The sequence below is a fragment of the Macaca mulatta genome, chromosome 3, assembly GCF_049350105.2.
Source record: "Macaca mulatta isolate MMU2019108-1 chromosome 3, T2T-MMU8v2.0, whole genome shotgun sequence".
NCBI lineage: Eukaryota > Metazoa > Chordata > Mammalia > Primates > Cercopithecidae > Macaca > Macaca mulatta.
The window spans coordinates 77,943,788-77,960,727 of NC_133408.1; the positions used below are offsets into that span (position 1 = coordinate 77,943,788).

The window sequence follows — 16,940 nt, forward strand, 5'->3', positions numbered from 1 at the left end:
AACTCCCAATGCCATCCCTCCCCTCTCCCCCCTCCCCATAATAGGCCCCAGTGTATTACAGTTTTAAAGATACATAGAGCCTTAAATATATAAAGAAAATCTTGGTTCAACTATGGAGAGAAATCAACAAATCCACCATCTCTACCAATTATAGTAAACTGGATGATAGATTTAGCAAACAAAACATTAGTAAACATTTAGAAAATTTCAAAAGCAAAAGTAATAATCTTGCTTTATTGGACATATATGGAATCAAATACCTAAAAGTTAGAAAATACACTATCTTAAGTGTCTTAAATGGCATTATGCAAATGTCAACATCTATTAGAGAATTGCTCTCACACCAACATGTTCTCTGACCGCAATTCAATCCAATTAATTAAATTAGAATTCAATTAAAAAATAAGCAAATATTGCTATGTATGTCTGGACATTTTTTTTTTTTTGAGATGGAGTCTTGCTCTGCCACCCAGGCTGGAGTGCAATGGCACAATCTCGGCTCACTGTAGCTTACGCCTCTCAAGTTCAAGCAATTCTCCTGCCTCAGCCTCCTGAGTAGCTGGGATTACAAGCGCCTGCCACTACAACTGGCTGATTTTTGTATTTTTAGTGGAGGTGGGGTTTCACCACGTCGACCAGGGTGGTCTCGAACTCCTGACCTCAGGTGGTGCACCCATCTTGGCCTCCCAAAGTGCTGGGATTACAGGCACGAGCCACCGTGCCCGGCAGTCTAGACATTTTTTGAATAGCTACTGAATAACTCGTGTATCAAAGAAAAACAAAATAAAGATTAAATACTACTTATACACAAATGATAATAAAATATCAGCCCCCTCTTCATACCTTTGTCCCCCTGGTGTGTGGCCCAAGCTGTGTGCAGGGTGAAGGGCACACACCCAGGGAGCAGTGCAGTCCCAGCCCCGCCCTGCGGGAGCCCTGTGCTCAGTCACCCACTGCAGCCCCCAGTCTCCTGGCCAGTCCTCCCCAGGGCTCTTCCTCATGTGTGCATAGCCACGGGCAAGAAAGGAGGGTCTCAGGACAGAGGAGTTTCAGCTCAAGAAGTGCCTGGCTGTCCCGCTTGACACTGTCCCCTCCCACAGAGCTCCAATGCTCATAGCTGGGGCCTGCCTCTCCTCTGTGGTCTTGGCTGAACTCACAGTGTTTGGGGGAATGAGCCACTCTGCTGCTGGCTTCTGGCTCCCCCTGGATGGTGATGCTTGGGCAGCTCCCATCTTGCCCTCTGCGCAGATGGGGCCTAATCTCCTTATTGCCTCCACTGTCCACGTGGCTGCTGCCTGTGGGTCCCTGCACGGCTGCTGGAGGGAGCTGCTTACATACAGGCTGAGACCAGGATCTCCTCACTTGTACCACCTGCCGGCTCCCTGCCCTGCAGCCCCTGCACTCACGGCATGTTCTGCTGCCTTGAAGGCTGCTGCCTCTGTCCCAGCTCCGTGGGGTCTCTGCTCTACAGGAGTAGCTTCTTCCTTGAAAAGATGCTGCTTAAAATTAGAGGATAGATGGCTCTGCTTGGGGAATTTCTAGCTCTGGACTGTGCCACAAGCCCTGGATGTGGTATGTGTATGTGTGTGCATGCATGCACTTAGGTATATGTGTGCGTGTGTGCATGTGTGCAAGCATGTGTATGTGGTATGCATGTATGTATGTATATGCTATTGTACATGTATAGTGTGTATAAACATGCATGCATGTGTGCTTGTGTATGTGTGTGCATGCATGAGTGTGCATGGTGTGTGTGCATGTGTGTGTGGTCAGGGCAGAGGCACCTGCAGGTTGCTCGTCATCTGAGTGGACCCTGTTCTCCACTCTTCCTCCTCTGCAAAACCCAGGCTCCTTTCCTAGCTTCATATGACTCCGCGTGCACCTTCAGGAGAAACGGAGTCCTGCTCCTTCTATCACACCCATCAAGCAGGGGTTGGGGGAGGGGGTGAGGGTGGGGAAGATGATCCTCCCTGTTGCTACCCAATGGGACGGAGCCCAAACCATGTTTTCAATGCTGATAGGCTTAAGGGTAACAGCACAGGAGTTTGAGATGCACACAGCTCAACACCTAATCTGCATCTCACTTCACTTTCTCATCTGGCGAAGTGGGCTTGGGACCCTGAGACTCCCAAGTATCACAGGGTCCTAATAGTCCCTCACAGAAGGCGCAGGCCCAGAGTGAGCACTCCCCAAATGCCACGCCATCCCTTCCTCACCCCTGGAGTGGAGCCTGGGGGTTCTCAGACTTGTTGGGAGAGTCCCAGGAGCACTGGCCCCAAATCTGCATCCCACACAGTGCCTGGGAACCCAGGGCCCATTTTTTCCTTGGCGTCTCCCCAGCCCCCGCAGGCCGTGCTGTTCCTCGCCATCCTGCTAGGATGACTCTCTCCTCCTGGGGGCAGAGTGGGGGCAGGAGGTGGTGGGAGGGTGGAGGGATGCTGCTCAGTAAATAATGCAGAGCCGGCAGCTCTGATTGGCTTCAGAGAGGCAGACACCGTGTCTACATAAATGGCAATCACATCTTCTGTGCCTCTTAACTGTCACTGTGGAGAGGAGAGAGAGAGGACAGAGAGCAAGTCACTCCGGGCTGCCTGTGAGTACCGCTCTTTGTCCTCATGGCTCGCGGACCAGACTCACGCGTCCAGCTCCCTGGATGGCCGTGACCCTGGGGTTTGGGGTGGGTGGTTTGCCGGTTGATTCTATCTGTGCTGAGTTCCCCTCCTGCAGGAGAAAGGAGGTTCTGCCGACAGGGACAGCTGAGCATCCAGTGTGTTCAGGTGGCACAGGGTTTACAGGAACTTTTCAAGAAAATAGGCACTAACCTAGGTCGGCTTGCTTTTTTGTACCATCTGCAAGCAACAGGTCAGGCACATAATCCAAAACTTTGGATTGCTTTTTAGGCCACATTCCTAGAGCCACGACAGCAACATAACTGAGTGGAAATTATTTTCCAGACTGGCTCGCGTGCATGTAGTGACCACGGAGGCCACACGATGGGTGGGAAAGAAGGAGGCTGTGCAGCCTCAGAGGCTGGGGTTTGCATTCAGGTGCACACCTCCCCGGCCACCTTTCCTGCCTCAGAGGTGAAGGAGAGCAGCTAATTAACAGCGTCCTCCCAGCAGATCATGGTAAAAACCAGGTCTGATTTTATAAAGGGGCGGGCACACAATAGGTGTTCAATAAATGAGAGCCCTATTATGAATAAGGGAGGAAAGTGTGAGGGCGATGAAGATGCTGCTGCGTGGTCTGCTGCACCCTCCATAGCCTGTTTTCTTCAGTTTCCAAGGGAAATTCAGGCAGGTGACATGGGTTCTCCCCACAAGCTTGTTTCTCTCTTGAAGACTCCAAGGGCAGAGGCTCCTTGCGAAAATTTCTCATTCAGATAAGCAGGGTTTCCCCTCCAAGAGGTGACAATCGCTGCACAAAAGCTGGTCCTCTGTGGGTTTGTCAAGTGTGCCAGAGACAAACACTCCTTTTGCTCGGGGCACGGGAGTCCTGGCTGGCAGCCTGCGGTGACCCCAGACTAGAACACAGGCATCGTAGATGGCTGACCACACAGCAAATTCAGGGGTGTCTGAATGGTTCTGAAGGAAACAAAATCATACCATTCTCAGCAGTTTATTTTCTTCCTGTCTTCTGGGCACACACTGGGTGGGCCTCTGCACACAGCCAGTGTGAATATAATAATTAAAATAAACCCCCCTTAACTCCCCTGCCACAAATTCAAAGAGATAGCCTGGGGGTTCTAATTACCTTTGTTTTCTGCTCTTCAAGATATTGATTATTCTGAAGGTTTTGCTTTCAGAAACTCAACTTGAGTCAGCTGTCAAGTTTAGGGAACGGCTCTAGGAAAACAACACTAAGTGGATATTTTATAAGAAGTGTTCTGCAGCCGGGCGCAGTGGCTTATGCCTGTAATCCCAACACTTTGGGAGGCTGTGGTGAGTGGATCACCTGAGGTCGGGAGTTCAAGACCAGCCTGGCCAACATGGTGAAACCCCGTCTCTACTAAAAATACAAAAAATAGACAGGCGTAGTGGTGAGCACCTATAGTCCCAGTTACTCAGGGGGCTGAGGCAGGAGAATTGCTGGAACCCGGGAGGTGGAGATTGCAGTGAGCTGAGATCACACCATTGCACTGCAGCCTGGGCAACAGAGCGAGACTCCGTCTCCAAAAAAAAAAAAGGTGTTCTGATGTTTTCTGTTTGTCTGGTGCTTGTTGGCATTTCTGGAGGAAGACATTCAGGGAGCCCAGAGGCACCTCGTGGACATATGCGGCAGCGATGGACACAGGACCTCATAGAAAAGGTTAGAATCCCACTGTGCTGAGAGATGGCGGAGGGTCCTGGTCTTGTGGTTTGAACAGAGGCAAGTGTGGAAGCCACTTCTGAGCTGTGCAGGCTGAGAGGAGCTCCGTGCCTGCTGCATGCTTCCCTCAGCCTCTCCACATTGCTGTCAAGGGGATCATACTGCTACTTTGCAGAGCTGATGTGAAGTTTAGGAGAATATAGGTAAAGGGCTTATACTGCTGCCCTGTATATGGCAACTCTTCAGCATTTCTTCTGTTTTGGAGGAGGTAGGGGGGAGGCACTTCTCTTGGGGCATGGAGGGCCGCAGAATTTGTTGAGCCTCTGCTTGTTTCCAGCCCAGGTGGGTGGAGGCAGACATGTGTCTGCGTGCTCAACGCTCCCACCCGAAGCCACATCCCCCTGTTCTCCCAGGTGCAGTGAACCAGGCAGGAGCCCTGGACCACACTCTTGGTTGCAGATACCACCTTCCCCATCCCAGTGGGAGCCCTGTTTAGAGTCCTGTGGTCTCATCTCTGGCCATGGTGAGGACACGGGCAGCTGACAGCGCAGGTGTAAGTGGATTCCAGGGCAAAGGTGCGTTAGGAAAATGCTGACTTCAGAACACTGGCACCCACTCCTGCACTTACTGGCTGTGTGGCTGTGGTCAAGTTAAACAGCAATAACTACTGGCCTGGCAGGGTTGTGAGCGTGTTCAGTGAGATGATGTATACCATGAGCTTATCAGGAGCTTGAGCACTGCTGATTTGTTTGGTTTCTTGGATAATAGGATGTGGCAACCAAGGTTCAACAGATTCTCAGGATTTTTTCTTGGTGGGGGGCACCTCAAGTGCAGGCTTCTTAGCAACACCAGGCCCCAGGACGGCAACTGTTCAATATGAGGAATAGGGAAGCATTCAGTGTGAATCTAGAAGTCAATATTTACCGCCAAACTGGCTCATAAGGACTCCCCAAAGAGTGTGCCAAAGCATACTAAATAGATTCACAGTGCAGGTGTCCTGTGTTTGTAATAGACGGTAAACCAGGACATGTCATGGGCACTGGATATTATGACTATGGTGAAAAGAAGCAACCAGCTAGAACATAATTTGAATTGTCTCAAGCCAATAGCAAAGGCAAATGGTTATGATCTCTTATGAACTAGTAATGTGACTGCAAGAGAAAGGGGGAAAGAATTGAGAAAAAAATAAGGGAAAAAATTTGTAAGGGGGGGTGATTTCTAAAGTTTCTTCTGACATAACTCTTCAATAAAATGAAAACAAAGGAGAAGTTAAAATTACCTAGCAGTTAGCATATAAACTTTTAAAATTAGCAACCATGAATGAAAATAATAAAATGTGAATGTTTTAAGGTTTAAAGTTAAAATGCGAATGAAGGAGAAAAGCTTGCAGAGATGGAGCGTGTACACTCGATGCCTGATGGTGGGTGACATTTCCGTATCATTCCAGTTTTTCAAAAAGAAGTTGACAACATGCAAAAAGAACTGTACAACTCACATGTGTCAATTCTACTGGGGAATTAATATATTTGAGAGACAGACCTAATGGGTGCGACCTGTATGGTGACGGTGGAGTGTCATCTACTCATGACGGTGCTGCCCATAAGAGCGAACAGCTGACAGGCAAAGTGGGAATGGACGGTGTCATAGGAACACGGTGAAATCCCCACTCAGCAGCCCTTAATAAGAGCAAACAGGAGTGTTATGTTAAGGAAATTCTGCATATTGTAATTAGGCATACAGGAAAAATGTCAAGTGAAAAAAGGATCCCCAGTCATACACACATCCTCACTGCAACGATTTGAATTGTCTACAGTCAGGACTCAAATGGAATGATATCAATCAGTTTAATGTCCTTCACATTCTTTTTCGTCTTTTGAGATTGCTCAAGTTATGAATGTTTCCAGCCAGCGTTAACTTAGGTCACAGCATGGTTACAGAGATACGAGTGGAAGTAGTATCTTTCCATGGGAGGAAAACTGAAAACCAGGACAAACTTCTCTATGGTTCCTTTCCATGGGTCATTGTTGGCCAAGAATCTACTTTGACAGAGCTTTGTTTATTAAACAGGGAATGAATAAGAAACAGCTGCACAAAGCTCCTTCCTCCTTCATGTCAGCAGAGCAGCAAGGCTTTCCCTTGAATTTTGATCTTTGTTGTAGAAATTTTCTCCCTTTTCTCTTATGCTACCTCAGGAGAAGAGGCTTCTGCCTGTCTTCTGTAGCATCAGTAATAATAATTGCTAGACACAGGTTTACAGTCCAAAGTGCTCTCTGCCTGCATGAGCTTGCAGCTCCATTTTACCTGTGAAGAAACAGACTCAGAGAGGCCAAAACGTCAGCCAGCAGCTGCATGCCTCTTGCCGCAGAGCTATGGACTCAAGCTGTTCTCTCTGAATGCAAACCCACTATTCTTTCTACTCTCCATGAGGAGGAGGAGGAGGAGGAGGAGGAGGAGGAAGACTGTCCTGTGGAATTGTAGTGCTGAAAGCATAGCTCTGCTTGATTGTGGCAGGGCCATTTTCCAACGCAGACCAAGCTGGCCAAGGAGGCAGCTGGGCGGAGTAGGACTTAGAACCCAGTGCAAAGTCCCTTACAGGAGTTCCTCTCTGGACAGACACTCCCTTGAGATGATGGATTTGATTCCTCCTGAATTTGCACAGGCGCGGAGAGTGAAATGCTATGCTTTGAGCATCTATCTTGTAATTATCTTGTACTCTCTTCACGGTTCTGTGTGGCGCCTAGGATGATGGCCATGGTACAGATTGCAAGTGGAGCTGCAATGGAGTGGACATGTGTGTTTCTCCCAACATTCCTATGTTGAAATCCTCACCTGCAATGTATTAGGCAATGGGAACTTTGAGAGGTGATTAGGTCATGAAGTCAGTGCCCTCATGAATGGAATGAGTACCCTTACAAAAGAGACCCTAGAGAAACCCATCACCCCTTCCACCATGTGAGGACATAGAGAGAAGGCTGTGTCTATGAGAAACAAGCCTCACCAGATACCAAATCTGCCAGGGCCTTAATCTTGGACTTCCAGCCTCAGAACTCTAAGAAATCATTGTCTGTTGTTTATAAGCTGCCCACTCTATAGTACTTTTTATAGCAGCCCAAACGGACTAAGACGGGGTCTTGGCCACCGTCTCACCTCCAGCCGAGAGCTGCCCAAGCCCTTTCTCTTTCTGGTTACCGTTTGTAATGAACATGATCTATAAGCAACCAAGGCACCGTGGAAGCTGCGGTGCCCCTATGGTCCTCAGTGGGCCTTCGGGAAATCATTCCTTGCAGCCCTGGGAGAAACTGGTTTTACATGTTTCTAATCCTGAAGTTACTTAAGCCATGCTCTTTTCATCAACTGATACGCATCTGGCTGCAGCTGTTAGGGATGCTCTGTACCTGTGTTTGAGTCCAGGACATTCTCTTGGGTGCCTTCAGGAGCCAGACTGCCCGAGTTCAACTGTGGCTGATCTGACTACAGCAGGTGTGGAGTCTTAGTTCAGTTGTGCAGCCTCTCTGTGCCTCAGTCTTCTCATCTGTTAAAGGGAATAATAGTATTACTGACAAGGTTTTTATAAAGATTAAAAATGACAACCAGGCAAATAACTTAATGTAGTTCTTGGTGCATGTAAGTTCATATCAATGTTAACTATTTTTTAGACCAATGAGAGAGTACTTATTTAAATAAGAACACCCAGATTTACATAAAAGTAGTGGCACCAGTGTAAGACAGTGGCAAGGGTGTGTGCGTATGTGTGTGTGTGTGGTGCCCTAGCTTAATTGTGTCAATTGTAAGTAGGGACACTTTGGCCTACAGGATGAAGGAAACAGGGGTTCTGCCTTTGTTTTGCTGCAACCTGAGACAGCCCTTCCCTTCCCTGGGTCCCAGGTCCCTGCCTTGTGAAATGAGCATGGTAATAGCTCTCACCAATAAAGCATTAAAGGAGCTAAGATGTCAGCCTATCCTGGGGCTCTTTTCCAACGATCTCTTGTCTCCTCTACTGACTCCAAATCACACAGACCATGCTTCTCAGGAACCCAGGACACCTGGATTATGGTAGGATTCTGCCAGTGGGAGGTTTAGTGGGAGGCTGGAAGGCAGAGGTACTACCATCCCCGTGATGCTGGCTCAGCCTCCTCCTCCATGCCTGCTCTCCCAGTAAGCCTGACCCGGTAGCAGCTTTGCACGGATGGCCTGGATCCTGGTTCCAGGAGCACAGTCTCTCTCGTCTCTCTGATGGAGAGATGGGAGTGCATCATGGTGACCAGAGAGGTTAGCTGAGCTTCCTCAGTTACCTAAGGTCACCCAGCTAATAAGCCTTGGAGATAAGACACAAGCCGAGGTATCTGGATCCAGAGTCCACCCCTCTCCCCGGCAGCGCCATGCTGCCTCCCAGAATACTTTCTGTTTATGTTGCTTTTTACCCATGTGAGGGAGTCTGTGATGTTTCTCTCTCTGTAGCTTATAAAGCTTATGTGTTAAGGGCCTCGGTGACACAGAATCTTCATGACTTTCTGAAGAATGCTGCAGGAACCTGAGGTCAAGCATGTAGAATAATTGGCTTTGAGGACCACAGTCTCTGAGAAGAGCAGTTGTATGGAAAGTAGGCCTGATCGCTAACTCTGGCTCTAGTCCCTGACTATTATCTCATCAAAGAATCTGACAAATCTGTCAGCACTACCTAAGTCTCATAAGCTGAAAAGAACCAGCAGTTGCAAAACAGTGGATTTCCAGTTTGTAAACAGATGAGTTTGAGAGCCATGGAAGAGAAATATAGGTGAAGATAATGTGTCCTAGAGGGGGAGGAAGGAAGGAGCTGAGGAAGCCAGCCTCAAAAGCCTCAAAATGAGGCACTTCTGCCCAGTTAATAATTTTTTTTTTTTACTTAAAGAAAATTAATAGACTTTCAGGGCAGTTTCGGGTGTACAGGAAAGTTGGGCAGAAAGTAGAGAGTCCTCATATTTCCCCTCTCCCTCCCCACAGTTCTCCTATTATTAATGAAAACGTTTTACTGAGCACTGACTCTGCAGCAGGCTATCACCCCGTCATCTCACTCATCTTCCCAGCAGCACTGGAGGGAGGTATTTCTATGCATTCTTGCTTTCACAGAGGCTGAGAAGGAGCCCCAGAAAGGGGTGGAGGTTGAAGGTAACAGAGTAACTGAAAGCGATGGCCCTTGACCTCAGGTCTGCCTGACACTTGGTGGTGTAGCAGGAGGCCACTCTTGAGCAGATTTGGATTATTCATGTGCCTCTTGGCCACTGACAAAAATGCTCATGTAAAGCTTCTTAGTAGCCTGTTGTTTAACCAGCGTCTTAAGGGTTAAAAAAAAAATTAGAGGATCTTTTTTGAGGCAAGTTTATCAGGTAGCCATTTTCCTGTTATTAAAAAAGCTCTCATGGCTAGAAACTTCTTTATGGTCTTGCTTGGAAGCATTTCTCCTACTGGACATTTTTATGGTCTTTGAACCCACAGAGAAAATGTCCATCAAGAAAACAATCAGGCCGGGCGCAGTGGCTCTTGCCTGTAATCCCAGCACGTTGGGAGGCTGAGGCGGGTGGATCACGAGGTCAGAAATTCAAGACCACCCTGACCAATACGGTAAAACCCCATCTGTACTAAAAATACAAAAATTAGCTGGGTGTGGTGGCATGGCATGCACCTGTAGTCCCACCTACTCGGGAGGCTGAGACAGGAGAATTGCTTGAACCTGGGAGGTGGAGGTTGCAGTGAGCCAAGATCGAGCCATTGCACTCCAGCCTGGGTGACAGAGCAAGACTCCATCTAAAAAAAAAGAAAGAAAGAAAGAAAAAAGAAAGGAAAGGAAAAGAAAAAAAGAAAGCAGTCAATCCAGAGGGAAATCAGCCAAATTAGTTTTGTGCCTGGATTTGTAAGTATATGCTTGAGGGGGATAGTGAGCCAGGGCCTCAGTCCCAAAAGCATACGTGTTTTCTGAGACATATACTATGGCTCTTTTTTCTGGAATAGTGTAAAAAATGTCAACCCTATTATTTTCATCAGGATGGAAAAGGAAAGTCAAGAGAGGCTGAACAAAGTCTCCAGTGTCCCGGTGTTTGCAGCAAAATCGTGTCTTGTGTGCATGAACAGACAGGACCATGGACAGATCCACAGTGCATGGTTGCCATCCCCACTCCGGGCTTGTGAGGAATCCACTACCTTACATGCACAGTGGTGTGGCTGGGCTTGCCCGTGATGCTAGGGGTCTGGGCTGGGTTCTCTTCAGTGGCTGTGGCAGATAAGTCCCAGGAGGGAAATCGCAGTGCTCAGACTGCAGGACACTTAGTCAAGTGCTGAGCATGGAGAGCTAGATGCTGGGTAGGGACTGAGACAGGACATGGCACAGGTGGAAGTGGTCAGGACTCAATGGTGGGAGGGGCTATAGCTCCTAGTGTCTGCTGTGACTCTTCCTTGTGGCAGATATGTGAGGGGCTGGTGACTTGAATTGTCTCAAAGGTAGAGAGTAGAGTCCAATAGGGTATATTACAGAAATAAAATGTCTAGAGGACCAAAGATCATTCATTCATTCATGATTCAGCAAATACCTACAGAGCTCTCTGTTGTCCAGGGCCTGTGACTGGTCCCAAGAAGGCAAAAATAAATAAGTTGAGGACCCTGCTTGGAGAAGCCCACCATTTGCAAAGGGTATCACTGAAATGATGTATTACAACAAAATAACCCCGCAGGTCAATCAGGAGGTCTGAGGGCGTTCAGGCGAGTCCATCTCTTCTTGAAGCATGTGGAGCTGGAGATGAGCTCTGACTGTTGCTGATGCAAAAAGACATTGAGCCAGAAGTCCAGGGAGGCAGCCGGCTCACCATGCACAGGCAATGCACCGCAGGGGCTGCATGGAGAACAGCACAGCATGGAAAATAGTGTGGGGTAGAGAAGAGTGTGGAGAATAATGTCATGTGCAGCTGCTGGAACACTGGGCAGATTATGTCAACAGAAGCTATTTCAAGGACCTGGAGAGGCATAAGCCACAGCCTTTATCATAGGCTAAGTCTTCCAGCTAATATTTACACAGCTTGGGGGCATAAAATATCAAACAGCTACAAATGAGCACAAGATTCTCTGTGGCTTCATGCTAAGAGCCTTCTAAAAAGGTCTTTGTGGGAAATAATCTGTGAATAAATAACAGAGAATAATTTAAAATATAAGAACCAGGTCTTATTTTACACTTTGACTAGGAATATTTCTTTTGGTGTATGTGGTGTGTGTCTGCTTTTTGTGTCGTTTATTCCAGAGCCACATGCTTTGGCCTGGTGCTGTGACTTAAAGCTGATACCCTCAGAAGGTGAGCGTCTTTCTGAACCTTGCTCAGCTACCCCTTCTGAGTCTTCAGCTTGTTGCCTCACATGTCCGGCCCCCCAGGAGGGCAAATAGATATAGCTAGAATATTTGCTTCAAAAGGCATTGCTAATAATCACACACCAGGTACAAGTCCTGAAGAAAAGATTATGAGATTTCACTACATAAAAATTAAAATTCTCATAGGTCAGAATAGAATTGTAAGCAAATTGTGTCCAACAAAAATGAGGAAAATGCCTGCAAAACATTTCAAGACATAAGAGTAGAATGTATTAGTATATTAGAACTCTCACAATTAAATAAGAAATATCAAACACCCTAGTGGAAAAGAATGAAGTGATCAAGAAATTCATTAAAAAAGAAATCCAAATGGCAAAGAAACATACACAAAAAAAATACGCAGTTTCATTAATCAAAGTACAATGGGGCCGGGTGCGGTGACTCATGCCTGTAATCCTAGCATTTTGGGAGGCTGAGGCGGGTGGATCACTTGAGGTCAGGAGGTAGAGACCAGCCTGGCTAACATGGTGAAACCCTGTCTCTACTAAAAGTATAAAAACTAGCTGGGCATGGTGACATGTGCCTGTAATCCCAGCTACTCAGGAGTTCAAGGCAGGAGAATTGCTTGAACCTGGGAGGCAGAGGTTGCAGTGAGCCCAGATCATGCCACTGCACTCCAGCCTAGGCGATAGAGCGAGACCCTGTCTCAAAAAAAAAAAAAAAAAGGTACAACAGAATCATTAAATGCTTACAAGGCTGGTTAAACTTAAAATGAATATTCAAGCCCAGTGATTGTATGGTAAAATGAACATTCTTATACACTCCCTACCGGGAGAGTATTTGGTTAAAAAAAATGTTTTAGGGGAAAATTTGGCAATATATTTTCAAGACACTAAAAATATTTATCTCTAGAAGAATTTGTTCTAAATAAATTATAAAATAAGTGTTCTCCTTTTTATAAATTTTTAACGCAAAAGAAAGTGTGCAGTAATGTAAACAAGAGGTTGCACTTTTTAGGATTATTTAGAAAAGCTAATAGCTGAAATTTATTGAGTGCTAATTTGTTACCATTTATTTATTTGGTTGTTACAAAAAAATTCTTCGAGGTATTACAGGCATACCTCTGTGAAAGGAAAATATCTTAGGCCCTTTGAGGCTGGGAACTACTCAGGGAAAATCTGTCTCCCATTCTGTTCAAGTCATCCCTTTTCTTTCAGAGATAGATGCATATTCTGATTGCCTTCTTTGGAAAGACTTATCAGAAACTCAAAAGAATGCAACCGTCTGCCTCTCAGCTATCTGTGACCTGGAAGCCCTCAGCGGGAGGGCCTTGCTTTGTGCTGTCTCCGCCTTTCTGGACGGAACTAATGTATTTCTTACAAACTGATTGATGTCTCATGTCTCCCTAAAATGTATAAAACCAAGCTGTGTCCTGACCACATCGGGCACATGTCGTCAGGACTTCCTGAGGCTGTGTCAGGGGTGTGTCCTCAACCTTGGCAAAATAAAATTAACTGAGACCTGTCTCCAGTTTTTGGTGTTCACACCTCAGAAATATTGCAAATTCAGTTCCAGGTGACCACCATAAAGTGACTCGCATGAATTTTTTGACTCTCCAGTACATATAAAAGTTCTGTTTACACTATACTGTAGTCTATTAAGTGTGCAATAACATAATATGTTAAAAGTCTATACCTTAATTTAAAAATAATTTATTGCTAAAAATGCTAATGATCATCTGATCCTTCAGCAAACGTAATCTTTTTGCTAGTGGAGGGTCTTGGCACCGTGTTGATGGCTGCTGACTGGTCAGGGTGGTGGTACCTGAAAGTTATGGTAGCTGTGGCAATTCCTTAAAACAAAGCAACAATGAAGTTTCCTGCATCGATCAACTCTTCCTTTCATGAAGGATGCCTCTGTAGCATGTGATGCTGTTTGATAGCATTTTACCCCCAGTAGAACTTCTTTCAAAATTGGAGTCAGTTCTCTTAAATCTTGCTGCTGCTTTAGCAACTCAGATTATGTAATATTCTAAATCCTTTGCTGTTGTTTCAACAATACTCATAGCCTCTTCAACAAGAAGAGATTCTATCTCGAGAAACTACTGTCTTTGCTCATCCATAAGAAGCAACTAATCTGTCCAATTTTATCATGAGATTGCAGCAATTCAGTCACATCTTCAGGCTCCACTTAAAATTCTAGTTCTCTTTCTATTTCCACCATATCTTCAGTGACTTCTTCCACTGAAATTTTGAACCTTGAAGTCATCTGTGAGGATTGGAATCAACTTCTTCCAAACTCCTGTTAATGTTGGTATTGTGACCTCTTTCTATGAATCACAAATGTTCTTAATGGCATCTAGAATAGTAAATTCTTTCCAAAAGGTTTTCAATTTACTTTGCTGAAGTTCATCAGAGGAATCACTATCTATGGCAGATGTAGCCTTATGAAACGCATTTCTTAATAAGACTTGAAAGTCAAAATTACTCTTTGATCAATGGACTGTAGAATGGATGTTGTGTTAGCAGGAATGAAAACATTAATCTCCTTGTACATCTCACTCTTGAGTGACCAGGTGCATTGTCAATGAGCAGTAATATTTTTGAAAGGAATCTTTCCTTCTGAGAAGTAGGTCTCAACAATGGTCTTCAAATATTCAGTAAACCATACTGCAAACAGATGTGCTGTCATCCAGGCTTTGTTGTTCCATTTATAAAGCACAGGAAGAGTAGATATGGCATAATTTTTAAGGGCCCTAGGATTTTCAGAATGGTAAATAATCATTGGCTGCAACTTAAAGTCACCAGCTGTATTACCCCCTTTGAAAGTCAGCCTGTGCTTTGAAGCTTTGAAGCCAGGCATTGACTTCTCCTCTCTGGCTATGAAAGCCCTAGAGGGCGTCTTCTTCTGATAGAAGTCTATGTAAGTCTATGTTGTCTACATTGTTGTTTTTTTTTTTTTTTTTTGAGATGGAGTCTCACTCTGTCACCCGGGCTGGAGTGCAGTGGCGTGATCTCTGCTTACTGCAAGCTCCGCCTCCCGAGTTCACAACATTCTCCTGCCTCAGCCTCCTGAGTAGCTGGAACTACAGGCGCCTGCCACCATGCCTGGCTAATTTTTTGTATTTTTAGTGGAGACTGGGTTTCACCGTGTTAGCCAGGATGGTCTCGATCTCCTGACCTGGTGATCTGCCTGCCTTGGCCTCCCAAAGTTCTGGGATTACAGGTATGAGCCACCGTGCCTGGCCTATGTTGTACACATTGAAAACCTATGGTTTACTGTAGCTACCTTCATGGATTATCTTTGCTGGATCTTCTGGATAACTTGCTGCAGCTTCTCCACTGACTCTTGCTGTTTTACCTTGCACAGAAGTAATAGAGACAGCTTCTTTCCGTAAACCTCATGAACCAAACTCTGCTAACTTCAGGCATTTTGTCTGCAACTTTTTTTTTTTACCTCTCTCAGTCTTCATAGAATTGAAGACAGTTAAGACCTTACTCTGGAATGGGCTTTGGCTTAAGAAAGTGTTGTGGCTGGTTTGATCTTCAATTCAGACCACTAAAACATTCTCCACACCAGAAATAAGGCTATTTTTCTAAGCGTTTGTGTGCTCACTGGAGTTGTACTTCTAATTTCCTTCAATAACTTTTCCTTTGCTTTAATAGCCTGGATAACTGTTTGGCTTCACTTTTGACCTCACTCAACTTTTGACGTGCCTTCCTCACTCAGCTGAATCATTTCTAGCTTTTGATTTAAAGTGACAGACATACTACCTACTCTTCCTGTCACTTGAACACTTAGAGGCCATTGCAGGGTTATTAATTGATCTAATTTCAATATTGTCACATCTCAGAGAACAGGGAGGCCCAATAAAAGGAAGAAAGACAGGCGAATAATGGGTCAGTGGTTCAGTCAGACACAAATTTATTAAGTTGACCATCATGTGGGTGTCGTCCATGCTGTCCCAAAACGATTACAATAGTAACATCAAAGATTGCTGACCATAGATCACTATAGCAGATTAATAATAATGAAATGGTTTGAAATACTACAAAATTTTCTGAAATGTAACACGGACTCATTGAGTGAGCACAGGCTGTTGGAAACATTATGCCTATAGACTTGCTGGATTCAGGGTCGTCACAAACCTTCCATTTGTAAAAAATGCAATAAAACGGGGTGTACCTATACTATTATTGTCATGATTTTTGTTCCCAGTTAAAGAAAATGAGGTTTAGCATGGCAGCAATTTACGCTGGGTTGTACAGCTAATACATGCTATTACAATAGCTAATACATGCAATAACGATAGCTAATACATAGAATCAGGGTGTGACTCGCAGTCCTTTCTTTGGCTCTCGGTCTTGGAGTGGTGACCACTGGGATACACCAATGCTTCCAACTATGTGGGTGAAAATTGGAAATAATATAAATGTTCAACAATAGAGGTACATGTTGTGAATATGGCACACTCACATTGTGAAATACTTGTGAGAAATCACACAATAGAAAAGTATCAGCCGGGTGTGGTGGCTCATGCCTGGAATCCCAGCACTTTGGGAGGCCGAGTCAGGCAGAGCACTTGAGATCAGGAGTTCAAGACCAGCCTGGCCAACATGGTGAAACCCTGTCTCTACTAAAAATACAAAAAAATTTAGCCGGGCGTGTGCCACCATGCCCTGTTGTCCCAGCTACTCAGGAGGCTGAGGCAGGAGAATCACTTGAACCTGGGAGGCAGAGGTTGCCATAAGCCAAGATTGTACCACTGCACTCTAGCCTGGGTGACACAGCAAGACTCCATCTCAAAAAAAAAAAAAAAAAAGAAAAGAAAAAGAAAAAGAAAAGTATTTGTCAACATGAGAAATGTACTTAGAAATTAGTGAAGAAAAACAGGCTAGCAAAAAGATCTGCAGTGTGATACCATTTGAGTTAAAAATTTGAGTCATATTAATTTGAAATACTTCCACTTGAAGTGAAAACCAAGTTTCACTGTATGTGCAAAATTTAAAATAAACAGTCCACCAAACTAAAAACTAATTTCAAAGCCTGCAGGCCCCAAGGAATTGTAAGCTGGATGCTTTAGCATGCAGCCATGATATTTTGCTGGTGAACAGGACACTCCTTTGTCATTGGCTTAAGAAGCACAAAGGTGTAACAGAACTTCAGACAGTCATTGTGGTTTTTCTCATGCTTGTTAGTTCGGCATTCGCTGTTGCTATAATTTAGAGCCTAATCTTCTGTCTCAATCACTGCCACTCGAGCACTCACTAGTTGAGAAATGCATCCTTAAACAATAGCTTTAATAT

At 45.3% G+C, this 16,940-nt stretch overlaps 1 protein-coding gene across 4 annotated transcripts in view; it reads left to right on the forward strand.

Annotated features, from left to right (window-relative positions):
• The window catches only part of DDC (dopa decarboxylase), a 106,273-nt gene that overhangs the window by 2,508 nt on the left and 86,825 nt on the right, over positions 1-16,940 (forward strand). Inside the window, exon 1 of one of the 4 annotated variants that reach the window (XM_001082132.5) lies at positions 2,535-2,593. The exons of the other annotated variants lie outside the window; for them this stretch is intronic. The gene's annotated coding sequence lies outside the window, so the exon portion shown is untranslated. Of the gene's footprint in view, positions 1-2,534; positions 2,594-16,940 lie in introns of those variants that run through there. 4 annotated transcript variants of the gene reach the window in all.